Raw genomic sequence first — 15,342 nt, forward strand, 5'->3', positions numbered from 1 at the left:
GTCAAGGGTGACTCCTCTCCTGAAGGACATCTGGCTCACCGAGGGGGTAGTCGAGGTCCTGGTCGTATCTGCCAGGGTGGTCCTAGCCCTGAAAAAATCTATCATGGCTCGTTGGGGCGGGGTGGATCCTAGTGTACTGACCTGGCTCGTAGGAGTGCCTCTCGATATGGCGTCTGAGCTCTCCAATAAGAAAAGCCCCAAACATCTCTGATCCTCAAACTCCATCACATGTCGTAATCGTCCGAAACCCTCTCGAAAGAGACACCAGTATCTCCCTCGTATCTCATAGTAGTACATAGTACATCGGCATATGTATTGCTCCTCTGACTCCACTTCTTGGTCACATAGCTGACAAATGCGGTCTTCTGGCTTCATCCCCTTGTATATGCCAGTCTCTACCCTTAGATGATTTTTTTTTGAGAGAGAGAGAGAGAGAGAGAGAGAGAGAGAGAGAGAGAGAGAGAGAGAGAGAGAGAGAGAGAGAGGAAAAATGGCTGTGTTTTTGAGAGAGAGCAAGAGGTGGTTTTTTTTCCTGATTCTTCCCTTCACAGCTCTTCGTATGTGTTGTTAAAAGAGAAGAATTATTCCCTTTGTCACTTTGTGGACCATCAGATAGGATAAAAAAAGAGGTACTGTTATAATAATTATAGCTTACCAAAGAGCAATAGAGAGAGATCTCTTCACTTCCACCATAGCTTTCACTACATTTACAATCTATTGTGTGTATACAAAGAGAGAGAGAGAGAGAGAGAGAGAGAGAGAGAGAGAGAGAGAGAGAGAGAGAGAGTTGGCCTCTACATGTGTGTTTTAAGGGAAGGGTATGTAGCACTAGTGTGGGAGAGTTGTTATGCATGCAGAAAGTGATGTTAAGGGAAGGGTCTGTAGCATTAGCATGGGAGAGCTTTCATGCATGCAGACATGCTTGCAACATGGATTAGGGGGTTTGGGAGGAGAGAAAATATTAAGGAAAAAATCAAATTATAGTTCCCTTTTCTCCACCTCTTCTCATGATATCCCCTTATCCCCCACCCCCACCCCCACCTTACCCCATATCCACCTCCCACTAGCCCCTAGATCCCCATAACTCTCACCTACTAACCACCCAATCCCCTTGAGCACTAACCCCCCACCACCACCCTACAGTGTCCCCTAGCCTCTTAGCCCATTTATTTTATTTATCCACCCCCACTAAAACAGACACCCACACATATTTCCTCTATGCTCCTTTGCATTCATACCATTATTTTTACCAAGACCCATCATATCCACAATATTCTAAACTACCAAATCTCTTCATGAAAGTCTCCTTAATGTGTGCAAGAAGTGTGTTCTCTCTCGTCTCCAACAAATTTACTCTCTCTCTCTCTCTCTCTCTCTCTCTCTCCAAGGGGGAAGGCGTAAGTGTGCAAGAGGAGGTATAATAATGTGCTCATATGTGGATAGAACACATGAAAAAATTATGTCCATTGGCATGAGGAATGGGATGATGTTTTTCACCGTTGATCCTTAGTCATTTTGATGGTCACTGACATTTCCTTCACAACTTAATAATCAATGCTTGTCTCACTATGTGTGTTTATTGCCTTGACCACTGACCATCACTTAAGGTGAAAATTTCCTCTCCATGTGTGACCCTGCCTTTTTGTCATTGTTAGTATCCTTGACTCTTGAGCCTTGCCTTGAGTCCTTAACCTTGTTGACTTTGACTCCTAAGCCTTACCATGATTTATTTGACATGGTGTAGTTTTGAAAGGGATACTCAAACCCTCCTTGATGTGACACATGGGGTGTTAAAACCCTAAGATCTCTCTAGATAATTGTTATGCATAAACATGCATAAATCAGGCATAAACTCATCCACCCGACCACCCCCGAGCCCAAGGGATGCACACATGAAATATAATGAAATACATCACACCTTTACCTTGATGTCCCATACCATCAAGAGGTATAACTCCAATCCAATAGCATGTAGCTATAGTGTGAAATGGTAGGTGAGTAGATACGATCCTCTACACAAGAGACCATAGCCTAAGCCTCTAAGCCCCCCTTGAGTGTGCCCCATGCCCCTATTATATATAGGAGGGCCCTCAAGTGACTCTTGACTCTCCATTTCCCATGTGTGACCCTTGGATGCCTGACCCTAACCTTAACCCTTAAGGTTAGTCCTAACCCATGCTCCACTAGAGCTTGTTCCCATGCTCCCATGCTCAAAAGCCTAATGTGGGTTAGCCTCCTAATATATGCACACATAATGTGCATATAACATACTTCCCCTCTCTCAAAACATTGCACTCTTGCAATGAAAAGAAGGAGAACTGCGCTAAACAATCTCAATCGACTCCCAAGTTGAATCCTCTATTTCCTTATCTTTCCACCTAATTTTAACCTCAGGGATTAGTCAACTACAAAGTTTCTTTTCCCTGAATTCAAGTACCTTATTAGGTTCATGTGGAACATAGGATAATTCTTCGACTTCAACGAGTTCTTAAGGAGTAACTCTGTTATCCTCATCTCCCAGTTTCCCTTTTGATATGAAAGACTAGATGAACTCTAACAATTCGAGGTAGTTTTAGTTCATACGCAAAAACCGTGCCAATCCGATGTATAAATCGAAATAGACCACAATATCTAGGAGATAAATTTGAGCATTTTCCTTTTGACAAAGTCTGAAAATCTTTAGGAACTTTTAAATAAACTAATGCTCCTGGTTCAAAAGACCAAGTTGAGAATCTTCTATCAGCATAGAACCGTGCCCTATCCTGAGCACTCCTGATAGAATCCCGAGCTTTGGTCAGCATATCACGCAAGAAATCCCTTGATGCATCAAGCTCGATGTCCTTAAGACCGACATCAATAGGTGCCCTGGGTTGATACCCATACATAAGTATGCACGGACTAAAACCAATAGCCGTATATTTAAAACTGTTATAGGCAAATTTCATCATTGGAAGATATTTTTCTCAATATGATGATTTTCCAAAGACATATGCACGAAGCATATCCTCTATAATCTGAGTCATACGCTCTGTTTGCCCATCAGACTGCGGATGATTAGAGAAATTCATACTCAAAGTAGTTTTCTCGTTGTTGTAAACCATTCGGAATAAAGTAGGAAAACATGGCATTATAACAGCAGGAACCAGGGATTCATCGTCGCCTTGACGTATCCACATATGCACATGGAATTATCGGTGTCCCGAGTTACCCATATCAATATAGAGAGTCATCAACGTCTCGATGAGGCACATATGTCCATCCGTAAACCATCAGGTTGATTGTATAAATCACCTAAAGTACGAAAGTAGAGAAAGAAATGCCAACAAAGGAAAAATCCAAATTTCCTTAATCCAAACACAACAAGATAAACTCGTTGAACTCTAAAGAAAGAGATTTCAACAAGTGAATGCCGATGAGATTACACTCATCAATACATGTAGGCTATAGATAAAAGAAGTTTATCTAGAGAATGCCCATACTATAACTTCTAGTGAATTCAGAAAATGAGATTGTCTTTGAATGTTGAGGTTAACATGCTAAGTGATGTAAGCAAAGCAACAATCTTGAGCCCAAATTATCCCATAAGATAATATATGTGAGGGATCACTAGCATCCCATACCACCATGATACCACCCATACATACCTTACCAATTTGAAACTCCCTAGTATGCCGTCTAGGAAATATGAATGAAATCTTGTATAAAAGGAATAAAATGGCCTTATCCCAGACTTTCACATACTAAAACCTGTCTCTATATACCTGAGACTACATCAAGGAATAACTCTTTTCGAGTACATCATTAGAAAATAATTTTGAATTATTGGCGCCTTTCTAATGATAACTACCCAAAACATAATAAAATTAGGGTAGAAAAACAACTCACCTAGATACATAAGCAACAAGGTATCCGAGTTGGAATATGTACAAGAGTACAAGGAACATAGTCCAAAATTACGTGCAAAAAACGAAGGCAAATGCTACCTTCAAAGCACATGAAATTATCCAAAAGATCAAAAGATCCTTATAAAAATATGGATAAAAGCATAGAAGCTCCTCAAATTCATGAAAACCATAGTTGATCATAAAAATCAATGCATGCATTAATCATGCCAAAAGAAGCATTTTAAAATTAGTGGCCAACTCATCAATCTTCTAGCGTATATGAACGTGATGTTATTCAAGCAAAACTCCAAAGTAAGCAAGTGAAACACATGTGTGTAACACTCATTAAAAAACCCGTAGACACAAGTGATCTAGGCAAAACCTAATGAGTCCAATAAAACTTCAGAGAATTTTCTTTTCTCAGATTTCAAAATTTCTCCCTTTTTTTAGGCTTTTCCTCCAAGCTTTTTTGAATAGATCTCAAAAGCTTTTTTTAAATTGGAATTTAAAAACTCATTTTTTTAAAAAATGAAAAATTTAAAAAAACTTAATAAGCTTAATAGCTTATATAAACAATTTTAGGGGGGGCACGATTTTTGCCCGGCAGCGGCGGCTGTGCCCCCCCTCCCTGGCGTGCGCTAAAAACTGTGGGAGAGAGAAGAAGATTCTCTTCTCTCCAACCCTCCTTCTCTTCTCAACAAATGAATTCCACTCTCCAACCCTCCTCCTTCTCTTCTCTCTTCTCTGTTAATCAGAGAGGTTAATACATGATTAATTAAAAGTTAATTATGATTAAAAATTAATCCCTACTATTAAGAGAAGTTCACCCCGTAGGAGAGGAAAACAGAACGAAAAATCAGAATTGAGAGGCGAAGAGGGTCCCACACGCACACGAGAGAGCATTCCATGCATCAATATGCTGCCCCCTATTGCATTTCAGTAGAAAATCGACAGAAATTTGATCGCATACCCTTGGAAAAACCCGCAAAAATGGAAAAAAAATAAATTTTAATCATAAAAATGCTCAAAAAATTTCTAAAAAATTAGGGAAAAATTCTTAAAATTTAGGGAATCTAATCTACCAAAAATATCCACAATAAAATATGTGGTATTTTTGTAAAAGTTTCCATTAATGCTTATTTTAAACCACAAAAATAGGAAAAAATAGCATTAAACTCACGAAATTCCCTCGCAACGTCGATTCGTCCATTGAATAGTAGTAACACGCGTTCCAATAACCATATCGACAATCCACGTGCAAATCATCAACACAAATCAATAAAATAATATTTTTATTAGTAAATATTAAAATTTACTTCAAAAAAATGCCAAAAATTACAATAAGAAAGAAAAATCAACAACAATTAACTAGAGATTGCTCTGATACCACTCTTAAAACCCTAAGATCTCTCTAGATTATTATTATGCATAAACATGCATAAATCAGGCATAAACTCATCCACCCCGACCACCCCTGAGCCTAAGGGATGCACACATGAAATATAATGAAATACATCATACCTTTACCTTGATGTCCCATACCATCAAGAGGTATAACTCCAATCCATTAACATGTAGCTATAGTGTGAAATGGTAGGTGAGTAGATATGATCCTCTACACAAGAGACCATAACCTAAGACTCCAAGCCTCCAAGCCCCCCTTGAGTGTGCCCCATGCCCCTATTATATAGGAGGGCCCTCAAGTGACTCGTGACTCTCCATTTCCCATGTGTGACCCTTGGATGCCTGACCCTAACCTTAACCCTTAAGGTTTGTCCTAACCCATGCTCCACTAGAGCTTGTTCCCATGCTCCCATGCTCACAAGCCTAATGTGGGTTAGCCTCCTAGTATATGCACACATAATGTGCATATAACATGGGGAAAGCTAAAGGGGAAGGCATAATCCAACATTCCAATGTTAAAGAGGCATGTGAAGGTATATGAAGAAGAAAAGCAGTTTAAAGTCATCCATGTGTATGTTTTTGGGAACCTCCACCGGGATGCATGGCTAGGCAGTCAAGTTTGGGACTCTGGTATGCGGCCCATCCTCAAGTCATTCAACATGGTATCAGAGTTGGTGGAATATGTGGGTATTATTGTGTATTTTAGTGCTGATGCTACTTCTAGTGGTTGGATGGGTGTATGTGCTATGTTGCACTATGTTGGAATTTGTGGGTATTACTATGTATTTTGGTGTTGGTGCTACTTTTGGTGGTTGGATTGGTGTCCCTGCTATGTAGAAGATGACCTCTTAAGGCATGTGCCACCTATTCTTTTGGACTAGTAAGCCTATGGTTGGTTGAAGGCATGTGTTTCCTGTATCGTGCCTATATACAACACATGGTTGTGCATGCCACATAGGATGTCTCTACTGCTGATGGAGTCGTGGTGTGGCCAACCATTGGTCTTTGACTATGAAGGCAATTAAAGTTTTCAATTAAGGGAAGTTAGGTATCTGTTGTGTTGCATGTATCATCCCTATATACAACATGTGGTTATGTGTGCCACATGGGATGTCTGCTTATGGAGTTGATGTGGTCGGCCACCATTAGTTGTTGACTGCTGTGAAGGTGATTGAAGTGTTCAATTAAGGGAAGCTAGGGATCCTTTGGCATTTAAATATACTTCCACATCAAAGGTAGAGTAATATCTCTAGTGGGGAACTCAACTGGTGTTATATTCTCTAGTGGCATAAACTAAATTCTTCATATCATAACTGAGTGAATTTTTGGTCGAGTCTATTATTTTTCGGTATCATGGATTCAACCACATTCAATATATATAAAGAGGTGAGTTTAGATCCATGTGATCCACCAACTCTAGTGTCTGCTCATGTTACATGGTAGGAGGGTAGGGTGGCCGATGGTATACTATGATAGGGGATGTAGTGTGTCAGGGGTGGGAGCTAGTATGTAACAATTCAGGATGCAAGGTATCAAGTGGTGATACTTGGGAGCTGGTATATAGCAATAAGAGATGTAGGATATCAAGCACGCAACATGGGATGCTAGGGTAAAATGAAATTAGAGGCCAATGAGGGTGTCAAGCACGTGACATGGGGGGCTAAGGTAGCATGAAAGTAGAGGCCAATGAGAGTGTTCACTAGGGAAATTGGTGAGACAAGTACATGGAAAGGACGAGACTAGCACGGTAAGGAGGGTTGCTCACACTTCACATGGTAGATTTGGGGGTTAGTGGGTTGGGTTAGAGGGGGTAGTTAATGGGGGCATAGGGTTAGTGGGTTAGGGGGTAGCCTAGAGTTAGGTAGGCAACATGGGGACCACTAGTAGGGGGTAGGGTTAGTAAGGGAAACATAGTCATTGGGGGGGAGTGTTAGGCTTTTCTTTGTAGGGGAAACATAGCCGTTAGTCGGGAGCGAGGTTGATATCATAAACTAGATTTTTCATATCATAAATGAGTGATCTTTTGCTCGAGTCAATTATTTTCCAATATCATGGATTTAACCACATTCATTAGTTATTTTGCTCGAGTCAATTATTTTCCAATATCATGGATTTAACCACATTCATTAGTTAAAAGAGGTGAGTTTAGATCCATGTGATCCACTAATTCTAGTGTTTACTCATGTCACATCATAGGAGGTAGGTACTTGCAAGCTGGTATATAGCAATAGGGGATGTAGGATGTCAAGCATGTGACATTGGAGGCTAGGGTAGCATGAAAGTAGAGGCCAATGAGGGTGTTCACTAGGGCAATGGGTGGCTAGTACATAGAAAGGTGGAGACTAGCATGGTAGGGAGGGGTTACACTTCGTATGGTTGAGTTGGGGGTTAGAGGGTAGTTAGGGGGATGTTAGAGGGGCGTATAGGGTTAGGAGGTTGGGTTAGCTTGAAGTTAGGTAGGGGAGCATGGGGACTAGTAGGGGTAGGGTTAGTAGGGGACACATATTCATTGGGGGGGGGAGTGTTAGTTTTTTGTTTTTTTATTTGAGTGCTTTGATTTTATTTTTACTTTTGGGGTGGGATTTTTTTTTTGTTTTCTTTGTTTCTTTACATTGTGTTTTTTTTTAAAAAGTTTTAAGGGGTCTCTTTTATCCAAATCAAATATAAACAAAGAAACCTTGGTGTGTGTACACAAAAAATAATATGTTTTTCTATAAAAATAGGCCAAGAAGGAAGATTTTTTTTTCAAACTAAGAAAAATAAACAAGAAGGGAGTTATTCTCAAAAAAATGAAAAGGAAAAAGAATAGGTAGTAATGGTCAATTATAAACAAGAGAAGTGGGTGTGTGGGAGGTTATGGAAAAGACAGAGGGGGGTGTATTTTGAATGTTTTGATTTTCTTGCCCCCCCACACTATAGAATTAGTCTCATTAATCTAAAGTAATCTCTTATTAGCCAATTCTCTTTAAAAGGTACTACAATTGTCTTAAAGTCGAAGCAATTACAACTTAGCAAAACAAGTAATTAGACTGATTTGCTTACATAATTGGACTTGATTCAATCAAATTAGGCTAATTAAACACAATAAAGTCTAATTAAGTGTAATTAGCCTAAAATTAGTCAAAAAATAATAATCAATCAAATTGAGCCAAACTAGTTAAGAACAAAGAAATTGGCGTGCATGTCTCGCTCAATTAATAAATAAACTAGTCCTAATTAATATCAAATTTATAATTTCACTCTCAACTGGCTAATTTATAAGGATTACTGTCTCTAATTTGTGAGGATAACTATATCAGTTAGCTGATTTATAAGGATTACTATCTCAATTGGCTGATTTATAAGGATTACTATCTCAATTGGCTGATTTATAAGGATTACTATCTCAATTGGCTGATTTATAAGGATTACTATCTCAATTGGCTGATTTATAAGGATTATTGTCTCTAATTTGTGACGATAACTATCTCTAATTTCACTCTCAATTGGTTGATTTATAAGAATTACTATCTCTAATTTGTGAGGATAACTATCAATTTCACTCTGAATTGGCTAATTTATAAGGATTATTGTCTCTAATTTATGAGGATAACTATCTCTAATTTCACTTGATTGGCCAATTTGTGAGAATTATTGTCGTCTCTAATTTTGATGTAATTTTTGCTAAAATTAGACTAGAATTGGTATGGTTTTATGGAAAAAACATTTGCTCATTGCTTCACCCTCATGTTGTAAACGGGTGACTGATGTGCTCTATTTTATAAGGCCCCCTATATGAGGAGTAGTCATTATGGTGTGCACATGGGCACCTGACCCTGGATGGCTGCCAAATATGGCCACATGGTTAGGAGATGGTTTATGTAGACTTAGCACTCTACCAAGTCTATATAAGCCATTATGGTGAGCACCTAGGCATCAGATGGTTCCTAGTTTAGACACTGGATGGGGTGACCAAATGTGGCCAAATGGTTAGGAGACGGCTTATGTAGACTTGGCACTATACCAAGTAGGGTGCATGCTTGTGTGGGCTATATGACTGTATTAGTGAGTGTTAGACACAACAAACCGAAGACACTATACCAAATAGGATGCATGCTTGTGTGGGCTATATGACTGTATTAATGAGTGCTAGACACAACAAACCGAAGACACACTATTCTCAAGTTATGATGCCCATTTAAGGGTTTAGACGGTCTCAGATGGCCGTCAGAGTTACGTGAAGTTCCCTATAAGAGCTAGTTGTATAGTGTAATATGGTCCTAGTTCATAGGTTGGTCAATGTGATTTACCCACATCCATGCCATACTATATATGGTCACTTGGTCATTTTGGACCAAGTCATAGGTTGATCGATGTGACTCACCCACGTACATGCTGTACTATATATAGACTAGTTTGGTAGCCTTTGTTTATCATTGAGTTCATTGTATTCCGGCACTCTTATAAGCAAGACATCCTTTGTCCCCATTACCTTGTGTAATCAAATTTTATAAGCAGTAATATTATTGCTTGTAATCAAAGTTTTGAAGCAGTAATATTGTTTACTCTCTACTTTTTTCTACAAATCAGTGCTTTGATTTGTGAAGATCTTGCTTCCACTATTGTGTACTCTTAATATATATAGCATCAGAGCTTAACGCTTGTTTTGGCAGTTTCCTAATTGAGGGCATATGTGAAGAGATGGCCCAACCTACAAATAACACAACCACTCATGCCTGTCCTCCACCATTTGGTGAAGGAAAGTTGGATGGGACAAATCACACTCTCAAGAAGTTCAAGATTAAATCTACTCTTGATTTAATATGAGTTGTGGGAAACTGCACCAAGGGTTGATACAAATTGGGGGGCATACTCTGGATCGAGTAGACTACAGACCACATCGCTAGATCTTGCTCTCACTTTGGTCTAAAGGCAAAGGAATGTAGATATATGCTATATGTGCCATTCTCACCCAGTGTCATTGATTTGATGATGACCTTGATTCAACATATGACCACAACTTTCGAAGCATGGTAAGTTCTTAATAATAATATGAGATAAGGAATAAGATAAGGATTCAAAACCTTGAGAATCAACTTACAATAGAAAGGCATTTTGAAGGAGAAGCAACCGAGCAATTCTTGAAGAATCTGCAAGATTAGACGACCAATGGTGAGGATCACAGACTAGTTAGAATTAAGTGCATCATAGTGTTACCTCCAAAAGTATGATAGTTTGGTTACTTCATGCACCCGCGTGCCAGTCAAGAACTAGCATGCACGTGCATCATAGTGTTACCCCCAAAAGTATGATAATTTGGTGACCTCATGCACACGTGTGGCATGCTCTTTTGAGGAGTTTCATGCAAGGTTCATGGACGCGTTTGGTGCAAGGTTCATGGAGGAGGAGATGTGTTTTAAAGCTAGAGATGGTAGTGACATTGTAATCTCCACAAATGCAAAGAAAGGTAGGGAAAAGGGATCCCTAATGCTTCTCTGAGAAGAAGAAGAAATCAAAGGCAAAGTGTTTCTACTGTGACAAGCCCAGTCATGTGGTCAAATCATGTAGACTAAAGGAAGCAAATGAAAAGAATGGCACTTTAAAACCTTTGAAGAAGGAGTCCATGAATAGTGCTAAAGGGAAATTGGAGTTATTTGTGGGCAATACAATAAATCTAGGCAAAGGCAAACCATTCCTTATAATCCGATGGTTCATGGGTCATCAATGGTGGAGTACCATTTCTTTTGTTTCTAGCAATGGTGATACTATGAAGTTGTCTGGTGTCCTTTATGTGCCAGATAAAAAGAGAAATCTATTGTTAGTGCTGACTATGACACGAAGGTTCTCTTCGATAAGGTGAATGCAATCATCACAGATGTCAGCAAAAATGTCATTGGGAGAGGAATCCGTTGTGCAACAAATTATATGAGATGTTGTATGAGCTATTGGCTTTTATAGCCCAAGCCGATATATCAAAACAAGCAAGCTAAGATTTTAGTGCCCAAATCTTAGCTACCAGCGATGGGATGTAAAGGAATGGGATTGTGGCACATCTACTAGCATTTTCATAGATAATAGATGTATGTGAAGCTTGTGTGATGGGCAAGTAGCATTGGCATACATTTCGACAAGGAAGTAAGAATCATGTAAAGGCCCCTCTCTAGAGCTTGTACATGTAGATCTTTATGGTAAATTCTAACCACTACATTGGGTGATTCTTCCTACTTAATTGATAACTTTAGTAGTAGGAAGATGTGGGTGTACTTTCTTCAGGATAAGGCTGAAGCTTTTGGAAAATTCAAAATATGGCATAGCTTGGTAAAGAATGAAGAGGAAAGAGGCTAAAGAAGTTTTAAATATATCAAGGAGGATAATTCACATAAAGTGAATTCAATGCCTACTACAAGGAGCATGGAAGCAATAGAGTTTTGACAGTTACTTATAATGTGAATTCAATGCCTACTACAAGGAGCTACTACAAGGAGCATGGAAGCAATAGAGTTTTGACAGTTACTTATAATTCACATAAAGTGAATTCAATGCCTACTACAAGGAGCTACTACAAGGAGCATGGAAGCAATAGAGTTTTGACAGTTACTTATAATCCATAACAAAATGGAGTTACAGAAAAGCCCAAGAATTGCATAGTTGTGGAGATGGTGCAAAGTATGCTCAAAGGAAAAGGATTGCATAATTCTTTTTAGGCCAAGGCAGTTAACATTGCAATGCATATCCTCAACAGAAGTATCACAAAGGCAATGAAGGGCATGACACCTCAAGAAGTTTATTGTAGTAGAAACTTAGTTGCATATTTAAAGACATTTGAGTGTGACTATTTTGTGTATGTTCTACACTCATCTGGAACCAAGTGGGATTCCCAGAGAAGGAAGTGTATCTTCTTGGGGTATAGTATGGAATCTAAGGGTTACCAACTATACCGATGTGGTGTTTGATGAACAACCTCATCAAGTGGAGGAGAAGGAACCGCCCACACTATCCTTCAATAAAGAAGTAGCCCAATAGATATAACCATAAGTGATAGTACCAACTCTACAAGAGGTAGATTCATCAGACGATTGAGAAGGAACAACCTCATCAAGTGGAGGAGAAGGAACCGCCCACACTATCCTTCAATAAAGAAGTAGCCCAATAGATATAACCATAAGTGATAGTACCAACTCTACAAGAGGTAGATTCATCAGACGATTGAGAAGAGCCATTACAACACCATAGAAGGTGCCATATCATAAATGGGTAAACCAGCTCTTGGATTGGAAACCTCCGTTGGAAAATTATAGAAGAAACAGTAGTTGTTCGCAAATTTAAGACAATAGCGGAGAAGAAGAGGGCATCCAAAACCAGCTAGTTGTTCGCAGATTTAAGACAATAGAGGAGAAGAAGAGGGCATCCACTCACATTGTCAATATGGCCTTGATGATTGAGATAATGAAAGTACATAGCAAGAAGCATCAGAGGGGGGCCATACAATCAGAGTATGAGTCAGTTCTAAGAAACCAAAATCGGGATCTTGTAGATCATCCTACAAAATGGAAGATTTTTTACAGCAAGCAGGTTTATGAGGCTGAGTACAACTCTGATAGTAGTAAATTGGATAAGTACAAGGTAAGGCTCGTTTTGGGTGAAGGGTTTTGCACAGGTTGAAGGGTTTGCGACTTTCAGTAGACCTTCACCCCACATCTAGATTGACCACTATATGTATAGTATTAGCCTTGACTACAACTCATTGTAAATGGTTGGTATGACAAATGGATGTGAAGTTAGCATTTTTGAATGGCCGTCTCAAGGAGGAGGTTTATGTGGTGCAACCATTCAGGTTTGAGATACCTAGTTTTAAAAAAAAGTGTGCAGACTTTGGAAGGCATTATACATGTAGAAAGGTGCCTCGAGCATAGTACCATCAAGATAGATGCTTTCTTTGTAAGTATTGGTCTTTTTAAAAGTGCGTGTGATGCAAATTTATATATTTTCTCTGTGCAAGGTAGGTACATGATCATTGTCTTATATGTGGATGACCTTATTATGGTGGGAAACCATGAAGAGAAGATCCAACAGACATAGGAGACGTTTGAGTTCAGAGTCTGAAATGATAGACCTTGGGATTATGCATTCCTATTTGGGAATTAAGGTCTAGTAAGAGTAAGATGGAACCTTTATTTCTTAGCAAAAGTATGCATAAATTTTTTTGAAGGCATTTGGCATGGCTGCCATTGGTTACACCCATCGGTAAAGCTTTCTATGGAAGGTGTTTCTCCACTTGTGGATACAAAAGAGTACTGAAAGTTGGTTTGGGAGCTTGAACTTTTTGTGGAATACACACCTTTACATAGCTATGCAATTGGTGTCCTTAGTCGATTCTCAAATCCCCGCCCACACTGCGAGAGAACCATGGGGAGGCAAGGATGCGGGTGTGTTAAAGCACATCAAAGATACAATTGGATATGGTATCACTTATGCATCGAGAAATTCCTTAACTAAATCTTGTCACTCAAAATGGGAAGGAGATTATGATAGTAAAAAATATATTTTCATGTAGGCTGCGACGTGCTGCTCCAAATAATGGTTCATTCCCCAAAGTCTATTGTCATGTAATCACCCTGGAGAAGGTATGAGAAACCTCATAACCAACCAAGATCAAATCCTGTAGATAATCAATCCTAGGAGAAGCAAATTGCTCCTCACTGGAACCCTCAAAAGAAATAGAGTCAATATGCTCCAACTCTGTACCAAGAGTAGCCAAATGCTGTACAAAAGCATCCTCTAAAAAGGTCGGCATCGCAAGATGTAAAGACTCTGTAGAAAAGATGGGGTCCATCTGCTCAAACTTCGTACCATGAGTTGCCCAATGCTGTACATAAGTAGAACTCCTACTTCATGAAGGGCCTCAGCAAACAATTCAAATGGACAGTAGCCGGTGCAGATCTTGCCACCATGACTTTGGAGAAGCTAGTAGAATCAGCTCTGAGGACCAAGCGTGTGCTGGTAGGATTTGTCAAAAGTAAGGGCAAAAGCAAGAGTTAAAAGAAGTCCAAAAGTTCTACTTACAAATCTTCGAACAAGGACGATGATTCTGATAACTTTTCAGCAAGTGAGGAATCAGAGGAGGAGGAGGAAGATCACAAGGCACGGTTCCAAGAGCAAGAAGGTGGGAAAGACAACTAAGAAACTGGCTACAACCATGGATGATTTGACTAGCGAAAGTGCGAAATCCCCTCCCAATGAGTTGCATGGTGATTACCAAGAACCCAATGTTTCATGATTGCATGAAACACATTGAGATACAATATCATTATGTGCATGAGCTTATCATGGATGGAGAGGTGGAGCTTGTCTATTGCCTACTAATGATGGAGAATTGTGCAAACATTTTCACAAAAGATCTTGGGAGAGATTTGGTGAAGCTCCATTTTCATCAACCTTACATTGGACCAACGAGGTAGTCCGACATTGAGGGGGGGTTTTTTAGAAAAGTATTTGCTTAATGATCAACCCTCATGTTGTTACTATATGAGGACAGTTGTGCTCTATTTTATAAGGGCCCCTACATGAGGGATAGCCATTATGGTGAGCACCTAAGCACCCGGCAACTCCCAGTTTAGACATTGTGGATGGTGGCCAAATCCTTATTTGTGCGGGCTATGTGACTGCATTAATGAGTGTGTTGGACATCAAAGGATGCATTGTTCTTAAGTTATAGGCCCTTTTAAGAGTCCAGATGGTCGTAGATTCTTGTGGGAGTTACGTGAGATTCCTACGATACAGTTATAGTCTAATATGGTCCCAATCGGCGGATGATATGGTCGGTTGGCCATTTTGCACAAAGTCGTGGGTTGACTGACATGACCAACCTATCCAAAGGTTTGCTAAAGTCAACACAAGAGTAATAAACCCACCCTCTCCGTGACTTGGCTGCCTTAATTATAGTCCTCAATGATATGGCCCAAATGTGTGTGTGTGTGTGTGTGTGTGAGAGAGAGAGAGAGAGAGAGAGAGAGAGAGAGAGAGAGAGAGAGAGAGAGAGAGAGAGAGAGAGAGAGAGAGAGAGAGGGTTTATGAG

The sequence above is a fragment of the Cibotium barometz genome, chromosome 30 (assembly GCF_041138505.1).
Source record: "Cibotium barometz isolate CiBa-2024 chromosome 30, ASM4113850v1, whole genome shotgun sequence".
NCBI lineage: Eukaryota > Viridiplantae > Streptophyta > Polypodiopsida > Cyatheales > Cibotiaceae > Cibotium > Cibotium barometz.